We start from the raw sequence: 8,959 nt of genomic DNA, 5'->3' as shown, positions 1-8,959 counted from the left end.
CTTATTTGTCAAGGCAACAGTCTCATACTCATTTAGTCATTTCTTCTTGGACAATATATCCTTCATAAACTTCACATAATTCGACATTTGTTCTAAAGCCTCTACCAATGGAATATTGATGTGTAACTGCTTCAGAACATCCAAAAACTTCTTGAATTACACCTCTTATTTCTGCTTGTGTTGCTGCAATCTTTGCAGATATGGAGGTGATGGAACTTTTGGTTGAACTGGATAGCTTTTCAAAGTAGGTAAATCTGCATCCAAAGAAGATTTTAAAATATCTAAATTCACTAAGTCAGGGTTTACCTTGTCAGACTTTGTAGATTCTGATTCATTTGGTGTAGGAACTTCAACAGCTGGTTAATTCTTCTCAATGGGATTATCTTTGACATCAATCAATCAAGGTTCTAGAATTTTACCACTTCGTAATGCCACTGCCTTGATATGTTATTTACCCAAACTTCTTGGATTCTCAGTATTGCTCGACAAGGTTTCTTGCGGTCTATTATGTAGCTCCGTAGCTAACTGACCCATTTGGTTTTCCAAATTTTTCAGTGTTGCTTCTTGCCTTTGGATCAAAGCATCATTCTTTGCCATGGACGCTTTCAACAAGTTCTCCAAACTGTTTGACACCTCAGCTTGAGGTGGTTTTGAAGCTTGCTGATTATACCCTTAAGATTGGTTGAGTCTTTGCTGCAATAAGTTGTTGTTCAATCCATTTCCTTGGTTGCTCCAAGAAAAGTTAGGATAACTACGCTATGAAGGATTGTAGAAGTTGAACTGGGGTTCTTGTCCACTCCTATTTTGATATTGGTTCCCCACATAGTACACTAACTCGGGATTTGATGGACAATTCTCAAAAGAATGACCTTCTCTATAGTACACACAGGAAACTACTTCAAATAGACTTGATGGTTGAGCTGCAGAATTATTAGTACTATTAGCGGTTAATTGTTTTAACATAGAGGAAACTGACGATACCTGAGCTAATAATGAAGTGAGGGAGTCAACTTCATGAACTCCGACTACACATCTTCCTGAAGCAGTTCAATTTGTTGGCCATTGATAGTTATTACTCACGATCCTCTTGATGATCTCATAAGCTTCATTATAGGACTTAGACAAAATTGCACCATTTGTGGAAGCATCTATCATCAATCTTGTATGTGCATTGAGACCATTATAGAATATCTCCAACTGGATACAGTGAAAAATCCCATGATGATGACACTTACGAAGTAACTCATTGAATCACTCCCAAGACTCATACAAAGACTCGTTATCCAATTGTTGGAAAGTTGTGATCTCCTTCCTCAACTTAGCGGTTTTGCTAGGTGGGAAATACTAAACCAAAAATCTCTCTGCTAATTGAGCCATACTCGTGCTCAATCTCGCAAAAAGTACGAAAACAACTTTAACTTTAGCGCATCATCGGTCACACCGACTATCTTGAATGAATCACTCACCTCCATAAACAACCGAAGGTGAAGATGTGGATCTTTCGTGGGCATACCACTAAATTGGCCCACTATTTGTAGCATTTGAAACATCACTAGTTTCAATTCAAACTGGGTTGCCTTAATATTTGGCTTTCTAATTCCTGGGTTTAACTCATTGAAAAATGGCACATCATATTGTTTGATGCATCGATCCCTATCATCGACAATAAGGATAGGATTTTGTACATGATCGGCTTTATTACCTTGGTCTTGATTCTGATTTCCAGGGTCCATCTCGACTTGTCTTTGAGCATTTCGTTCATGTCTTCTTTGTTTGAAAGTTCGCTCAATTTCAGGGTCTACAGAGAGTAAATCGATAATTCGATCAATGCTCATAAACACCTGAAAAGAAAATCACAAAAATTAAAAAGAATAAGTTAGTAATGTTAGAAATAAATCAAATTGAAAATAAATAATTTCACGAAAAAAATGACTATGGCAACAATTGACAATCCCCGACAACGGCACCAAAAACTTGTAACGCTTAGGTTTGTGCAAGTGTACACAGTCGTTATCAAGTAATAAGTAAGTATCGAGTTATCGACAGGGATTGTATTAGTGCTAAGTCACTTAATTTTTAAAATTATATTAACAATTTGGTAAATAAAAACACAATATAGTTGAGAAGTGGTGATTAAAATATATTAAACTAAATGCAATGATCCCTAATTTCAATTATCCTAAGTATGCAAACTATATGATTGGAATAGATTTTAGTAAAACTAAACACAATTTGCAACAATTATAACATAAATAAACTAGTACAATTACTTTAATTAAACTTAATTTGTTATCAACATGTAATAACATTCGGAAAAACATTTCATGGCAACTCGATCTTTCATGAGTTTGGAAACCACATTAGGTCCTTTTGGAATCCTTTACTTAGTAAATACGCATTTTACTGATCCTTATTTACTAAGGGTTTCTTAGCATTCTTGTGAGGTAACAGGGATGAGTTAGGTTTGAAACAATTTAATCACACAAATCTAAAAACTATGCAGATAACAGAGCTTGGTTAGAGTTGTTATGCAACCTACAATTTAATCGGGTTAGGATCTAAATTGAGCATGCACATTTCAATTATGCGTCCATTAGCCGTCGTCTGGTTAGAATCGCTCAGCTAATTCAATTGTATTTCAATCATGTATGAACAAAATGTAGACTTGATTTTAATTGGAAACATGATCGATTAAGGCACAAGCATTATAAGTATGAATCAAATAAATATTGTTTAATCAAAACAATTATCCTAGCTTAAATAAAATTAAGCTAACATTGTTGTAAACAAGAACAAAGAACACATAGCAAACATCTTTATATTAAGTTAAAGAAAAGAAAGATTAAACCCAATTTAGAGTGGCTGTCACCCAAGACTTTGACTGACGAGACTCCTTCGTTCCTTTGCTTTGCTCTTTTGCTGATGGTTCTCCAAGGTGGCCGACCAAGGGTTTTTTAAGAGGCTTAATTTCTAAAATCTCTATGAAGAGATGATGCTAGGCGTGGGAATGGAAAAGGTTAAGAGAAAAAGAGAGAATAATGCTTGATGGATGCTTGAGGGATGATGAATGAATGGATGAGAGGGTCTTATTTATAGGTAAGGAGAGAGAGATAGTTTGCTAAAAGTAGGAGTTTCCATCTTTTGAAGCATCTTCCTTTAGTAAGTTGAGCTAATTTTTCCTTGATTTTTGGTCAATTTGAGTGCCACAACAACTCAAGATTGAGACTCGGTCAAGTGCAAATCTTCAGGTAAATCTCTAATTTGTTCAACTCTTCAAGGACCTTGTGCACTTAAACCAAAAAGTGGTTTACGGACAACCATGCACAGCCAAATTTTGGGTTGACTTGGTCTCAAATTTGAACGGTTTTATAATCCAGCAAAGCTATCAGACCTGTCCAAAATAAATCAACAAGTTAGAGGATCAAAGAATTAAATTTATCCAATTTAATTAATTAATTAAAACCCAAATTATTAATGAAATATTTTAAAATGAATTATTAAATATAATTTTATATTTTATTATTTAATTTAATCATGCATGGACCACTTTATATCTTAAAGAATATAATATATTCAAATTGATATAAAATAAGCCATTTATTGCATGAAAACTATAAAATAAAGCATAAAATCACATTTTAATAATTTATGTCCTAATTTCATATTTTCACATATTTCATTAATTTATTAAACAATTACTTAGTTTTAACAATGGGTTTAAGTAAAATGGTGATAAATGACATAGGAAAAATCCTATATATTTTTCCGTTTACAATTTCCTCAAATCCTGACATGTTTGGAGGTCAGAATCAATATACCCGATAGGTGTAAGATCTCCTCCAGAATACACAAGCAAATAAACCCTTGTTCTCTGTAAATACTTGAGTATACGCTTAACTATTTGCCTTCATATTAGGTATGGATTTGCCTGATATCGACTTACCAAATCACTATGAAACAAATATCTGGACGTGCACACAACATGACATACATGAGACTTCCTATTGCAGAAGCATAAGAAACATTTCTCATATTTTCTCTTTCTACTATTGTCTTAGGACAGTTCTCCAAAGAAAGATGAAATCCTGATACAGAATGTTGAGTTCCCTTCTTTGAATTGGCCACTGCATAATGTTCCAATATCTTGTCTATGTATGAAGCTTGTGAAAGTGTTATCACTTTGTTCTTTTGATCCCTTAGGACTCGAATTCCTAGAACAAAATTAGCTTATCCCAAGTCCTTCATGCTTGGGTTAACTATAAATCGATGACAATGTCCCTACATCATTCCTAATGAGTAGAATGTCATCAACATATAAAACGAGAAAGACTACTTTCCATCTCTAATTCATTTATAAACACAAAGTTCATCTACATTTTGCTCAAATATTTGATTCCATGAGTGGGATGCTTGCTTAAGACCATATATATGAATCTAAGCAGTTTGCAAACTTTATGCTCATTTCCTTTAGCTATATATTCAGTGGGTTGCATCACATAGATACTCTCTTCAATATAGTCGTTCGATAATGTTGTTTTGACATCTATTTTCCAGATCTTGTAATCGAGAGCCGTTGCAATGGATAACAATATGCGGATTGACTTGAACATGACAACCAGAGAGAAGCTTTCTTCGTAATTGATACCTTCTTTTTGAGTATAACCTTTTGTTACAAGTCTAGCCTTGTAAGTTTCCACTTTTCCATCTATATTTTTTTTCCGATCCACTTACACCTTATGGGTTTTATCCCTTTCGGTAAGTTCACAAGTTCTCACACTGAGTTAAAATTCATAGAGTCCATCTCAGCTTTCATTGTTATCTCAGAGCTTGGAATCAACAATCTGCATCTCTTCATCATATGTAAGTGGGTCATCATATGTGAGTGGGTCACTATCTTCCTATTTGGTTGACTAACTGTTTAAAACAATTTTGCCAAATTGGAAGAACTCAGGCCTACAGGAGACCCTTCCACTGTGACGAAGCACCCTATGTTGCTGACCATTTGCAAGTCTACTATTAGGAGTTGGTTCTGGAATCGTTTCTATAGGGCTTTTTGTATTTCCCTAAAGTTCCTTGAATACTTGTTTACTTTGAGGTGTGAAGCCATTCATGTAACTTTCCTCAAGGAAAGTACCATGAGTTAACACTATCATTTTTTTCTTTTTCAAGTTATAAAACAAAACACCTATTGTTCCTTTTAGATATCCCACAAACATGCACAATTCCATCCATGAATCCAAATTCCTCGCACCTTTATCCAATATGTAGGTTGGGTATCCAAAATCCTTAAATGATTTATGTTTGGCTTCTTATCGTGCCAGAATTCATATGGAGTTTTAAATACTGCCTTATTTGGTACATTGTTCAAAATATAATAAGTTGTTTGTAACACATATCTTCAAAAAGAGATTGACAAATTTGAATAACTTAACATCGAACAAATAATGTCTAACAAAGTTCGATTTCTTCTTTTTTCCATTCCATTCTATTGTAGAGTGCCCAACATTGTTAATTGGGATAGAATATACTTCTCTATGAAATACCCTAAGAACTTATCTAATAAATATTCCCTACCTCGATCGGGCTAAAGTGCCTTTATGGGCAAACCCAGTTGTTTCTCCACTTTTGCACGAAACTATTTGAATTTATCAAAGGTTTCACTCCTATGGTGCATTAGGTACACATACCTATATATGGAATAATCAACAATAAATGTTACATAATACTTGTAACCAACTCTTGCACTAACGTTTATGGGCCACATACGTCAGTGTGCACAAGTTCTAAGGGTTTTAAGGCCCTTGTTCCTTTTGCATTAAAAGATCTCTTAGTCATATTACCTTTCAAGCAAGATTCACATTGTGGAAGATCAATTTCCTTAAGCGAACTTAAGGTGTCATCTTTTAAAAGTCTGGTGATTCTTTCTTGGTTAATATGACCAAGTCTTGTAACACCCTTAAGCCGTATCTGTCGCCAAAATAGGGTTACGGAGCATTATCGTATAAACATAACAAGAACATACATTTCAAACATTGATATAAACATAACATTATCCATTCATATACATGCATATTGTCCCTTAACCAAGCCCTTGGGGCCCAAGAAATACGTTAGAAACAATTCGGGACTAAATTGGAAACATTTGGAACATTTAAGAAAAAGTTAGAAAAACTGAACTGCAAGGGTCAAACGGCCATGTGGCTCACACGGCTGAGACACACACCCGTGTCTCAGGTCGTGTAACATTCAAAATAGGGACACATGGCCATGTCCCAGCTCATGTCTATGCCCGTGTAACTTTCGAAGTTGGGTCACACAGCCAAGCCACACTCCCGTGTGTCAGGCAGTGTAACTCTCAAAATGGCCACACATGCCCGTGTATCAGGCCTTGTGCTAGGCCTTGTAGCCGCCTGACTTGCAAACCTTAAAACCTACAATGGACAATGACCGAGTCCCATGGCTGTATGTCACACACGGCTGAGTCACATTGATGTGAGCTTGCCTACGAACCAAATGGAGAACGAACAAGAAGCCATCAAGCTGCCCATTGGTCCAATAACGCGAGCTAGAGCTAAACGATTCAAAGATGCTATTTTAGCAATGGAGGAACGGGTTGAGGAAAATGATAGCAAGGAGTTTAAAAGCAGCTTAACATATTCAACTTCTTTGAAGTGAATTTCGTTCTAGCTAATTAATTTGATCTTGGAATTTAGACCATTTAAATAAACATTTAAATAAGTTTCATTACGCTTTTAAATATGTCTTAATTAATTTAAGTGTTTAATATGTCTTGATTTAGTTAAATTAAAGATGTTTTGATGTCATTTAGTTTGTCTAAACTATTACATGTTTTAAATTTGTCCAGCCGAATTTATGTGTTATGATTTGTTAATATTTAAGTTGTCTCAATGTTATTTGGGATGTTCACATTATACTTTAATTTAGTTAAGCTGAATTTGCTTGAAACTAAGTAAGTTCATGTGTGTTTTTAGGTGCAGCCGAATTTGAAGATGAATTGGGCAGATTCATGCATGGAGATTCAATGAATTTGAAGATGCATGTGCGGTGATTTAATGCATTAAAGTGATTAATTTTTGGAGTTTTTCAAGGCAACTATTCGCCAAAGTGACCAAGCTTTTCATCCTTTCAAGATTGGCCGATTCTCTTCTCAAGGAAGTATAAAGGCTGTTCACACTATGGTTGTTTGGTTCAGCCATGTTCACACCTCATGGCCTTTCAAAACCATCCGTTCACACTTTTAAATGGTCGTTCAAATTGCCAATTAATCTTTGGTAATTTTTCAGCAATAGTTGCTTCATGAATGACCCCATTATGTTCATTGACCGAACCTAGCCTATTCATGCACATCCAAGATGTTCAAGGTGCATTTGCCCATCTAGAAGATGACCATTGGAGCTCTCATTCACCGAATCTACATGGGCTAATAATTTTGCATTCATGCTGAATTTTAGTTCATTGTTTACTTAGAAACTAAGTCTTGAATTTGTCCATTCGGTTACTAGTAGAAAGGCTATAAATAGTTGTTGAATTTCTTGTAAAAGGACTTTTGACAATTTCGAATGAAATATCATTTTAGTGAGGCAATTCACTCTCTTTATTCTTCAAAGCTCAATTGACTTATCTTTACGAGTGGCGTCAATCTGACTTTGTTTCGAACTTATCACCATAAGGTGTGGCGTTCCAACTATACCGAAGGTTCCTATTTTGCTAAATAGAGGGTCTCGGTTTTATCTACCATTTCTTTCCTTTTCTTTGAAACCTTTAAGCCCGAGTCCTTATTTGCTAATAAGGGTTCGTTCTTGTTTCATTGGAAACCACTTATCCCCATTTTGCTTCCTAAACCATTTAAAACCAATATAACTCATCGTATTGAATTTGAACTAAATCGACACTACCTAAATTTGATCGGGAACATAATACGACTCATCAAATCATCTGAATCGAGCTCGTATTAGTTGGTATCAGAGCTGGTTAATTTAGGTACGTAAATTGTAGTTTCAAAAAAAATTGAAAAAAAAATAAAAAAAAAATCGAAAAGAAAAAAAATTAAAAAAATTGCATACGGTCTAGGTGCGGACGAAAAGATGTGAAAGATCCGTAAAAAAAAAAGTCTGGAGACACTTCAATAGAAATTTTTCCAAAATCACATTCTACACTCCTTAATATCCCTCTTGGTGAAATTTCACGTTATTAAAAAAAAAATTTCTTCGTTTCCAATTAGTGAATCCATTTTATACGCCACATCTTTGAACCTTTCTTTCTTTCGAGCCTACCCTAAACCATACGACTTTCCCTTGCAAACCCCTTGAAGCCGACCCACAAGTGTGGATAAATCTAAGTAGCTTTTCAGAATATCGAGAGTTGGATTTTAGAGGTAAAAGGCAAGAGAGTACATCAAGATAAGAGCCGAAAATAAAGTGAAACACGAGAGGAGTGAATTCTTTTCTTGTGAGAGAAATTGTGAGGTTTTTGTGGTGAGGATAATTTCTTAATTTTAATCATCATGTCTAGGAGCCCGGAACGACGAGCAACAAGTGGAGGAGCCTCAAATGCCACTGGTGGAGGAGTTAATCTTCAACCAAGGAGAAACGTTCCCGGAGGCGGAGTGCCCGATCTACAAGTTCAAGCAATCGTGCGAGAAATTTCTCGTTTGTTCCAACCTCAATTCGATTCCCTTCATGAACGAATGGAACAAATGGAGGAACGAAGCCAACGTGCGAACACCCCTCCTATTCCGAGAAGAGAGCGAGAACGTCCATGGCAATATGCAAATGATCTATATGAAGTAAGTGACGTTGAAAGTGATCGAGCTTCGCGACAAAGTGCAAGGCGACAAGGCCAACGAGCACGGGGACCAAGAGATCGAGAGAGGACCGATGATGATTTAAAGAACATTAAAATGGCAATTCCTGCTTTTCAAGAAAGGTCGGATCCCGAG

At 35.6% G+C, this 8,959-nt stretch overlaps 1 non-coding gene across 1 annotated transcript; it reads left to right on the top strand.

Annotated features, from left to right (window-relative positions):
- The first annotated feature begins 1,213 nt into the window (after nucleotides 1–1,213).
- Nucleotides 1,214–1,320, top strand: LOC128040229 (small nucleolar RNA R71). Its single transcript, XR_008194887.1, has one exon. It is a non-coding gene; the product is annotated as a small nucleolar RNA R71 (small nucleolar RNA).
- Nucleotides 1,321–8,959: the final 7,639 nt, after the last annotated feature.

Source organism: Gossypium raimondii, chromosome 3 (genome assembly GCF_025698545.1).
Source record: "Gossypium raimondii isolate GPD5lz chromosome 3, ASM2569854v1, whole genome shotgun sequence".
Taxonomy (NCBI): Eukaryota; Viridiplantae; Streptophyta; class Magnoliopsida; order Malvales; family Malvaceae; genus Gossypium; species Gossypium raimondii.
The sequence above is the reverse complement of the archived record's forward strand: the minus strand, read 5'-3'. Positions and strand labels throughout refer to the sequence as shown.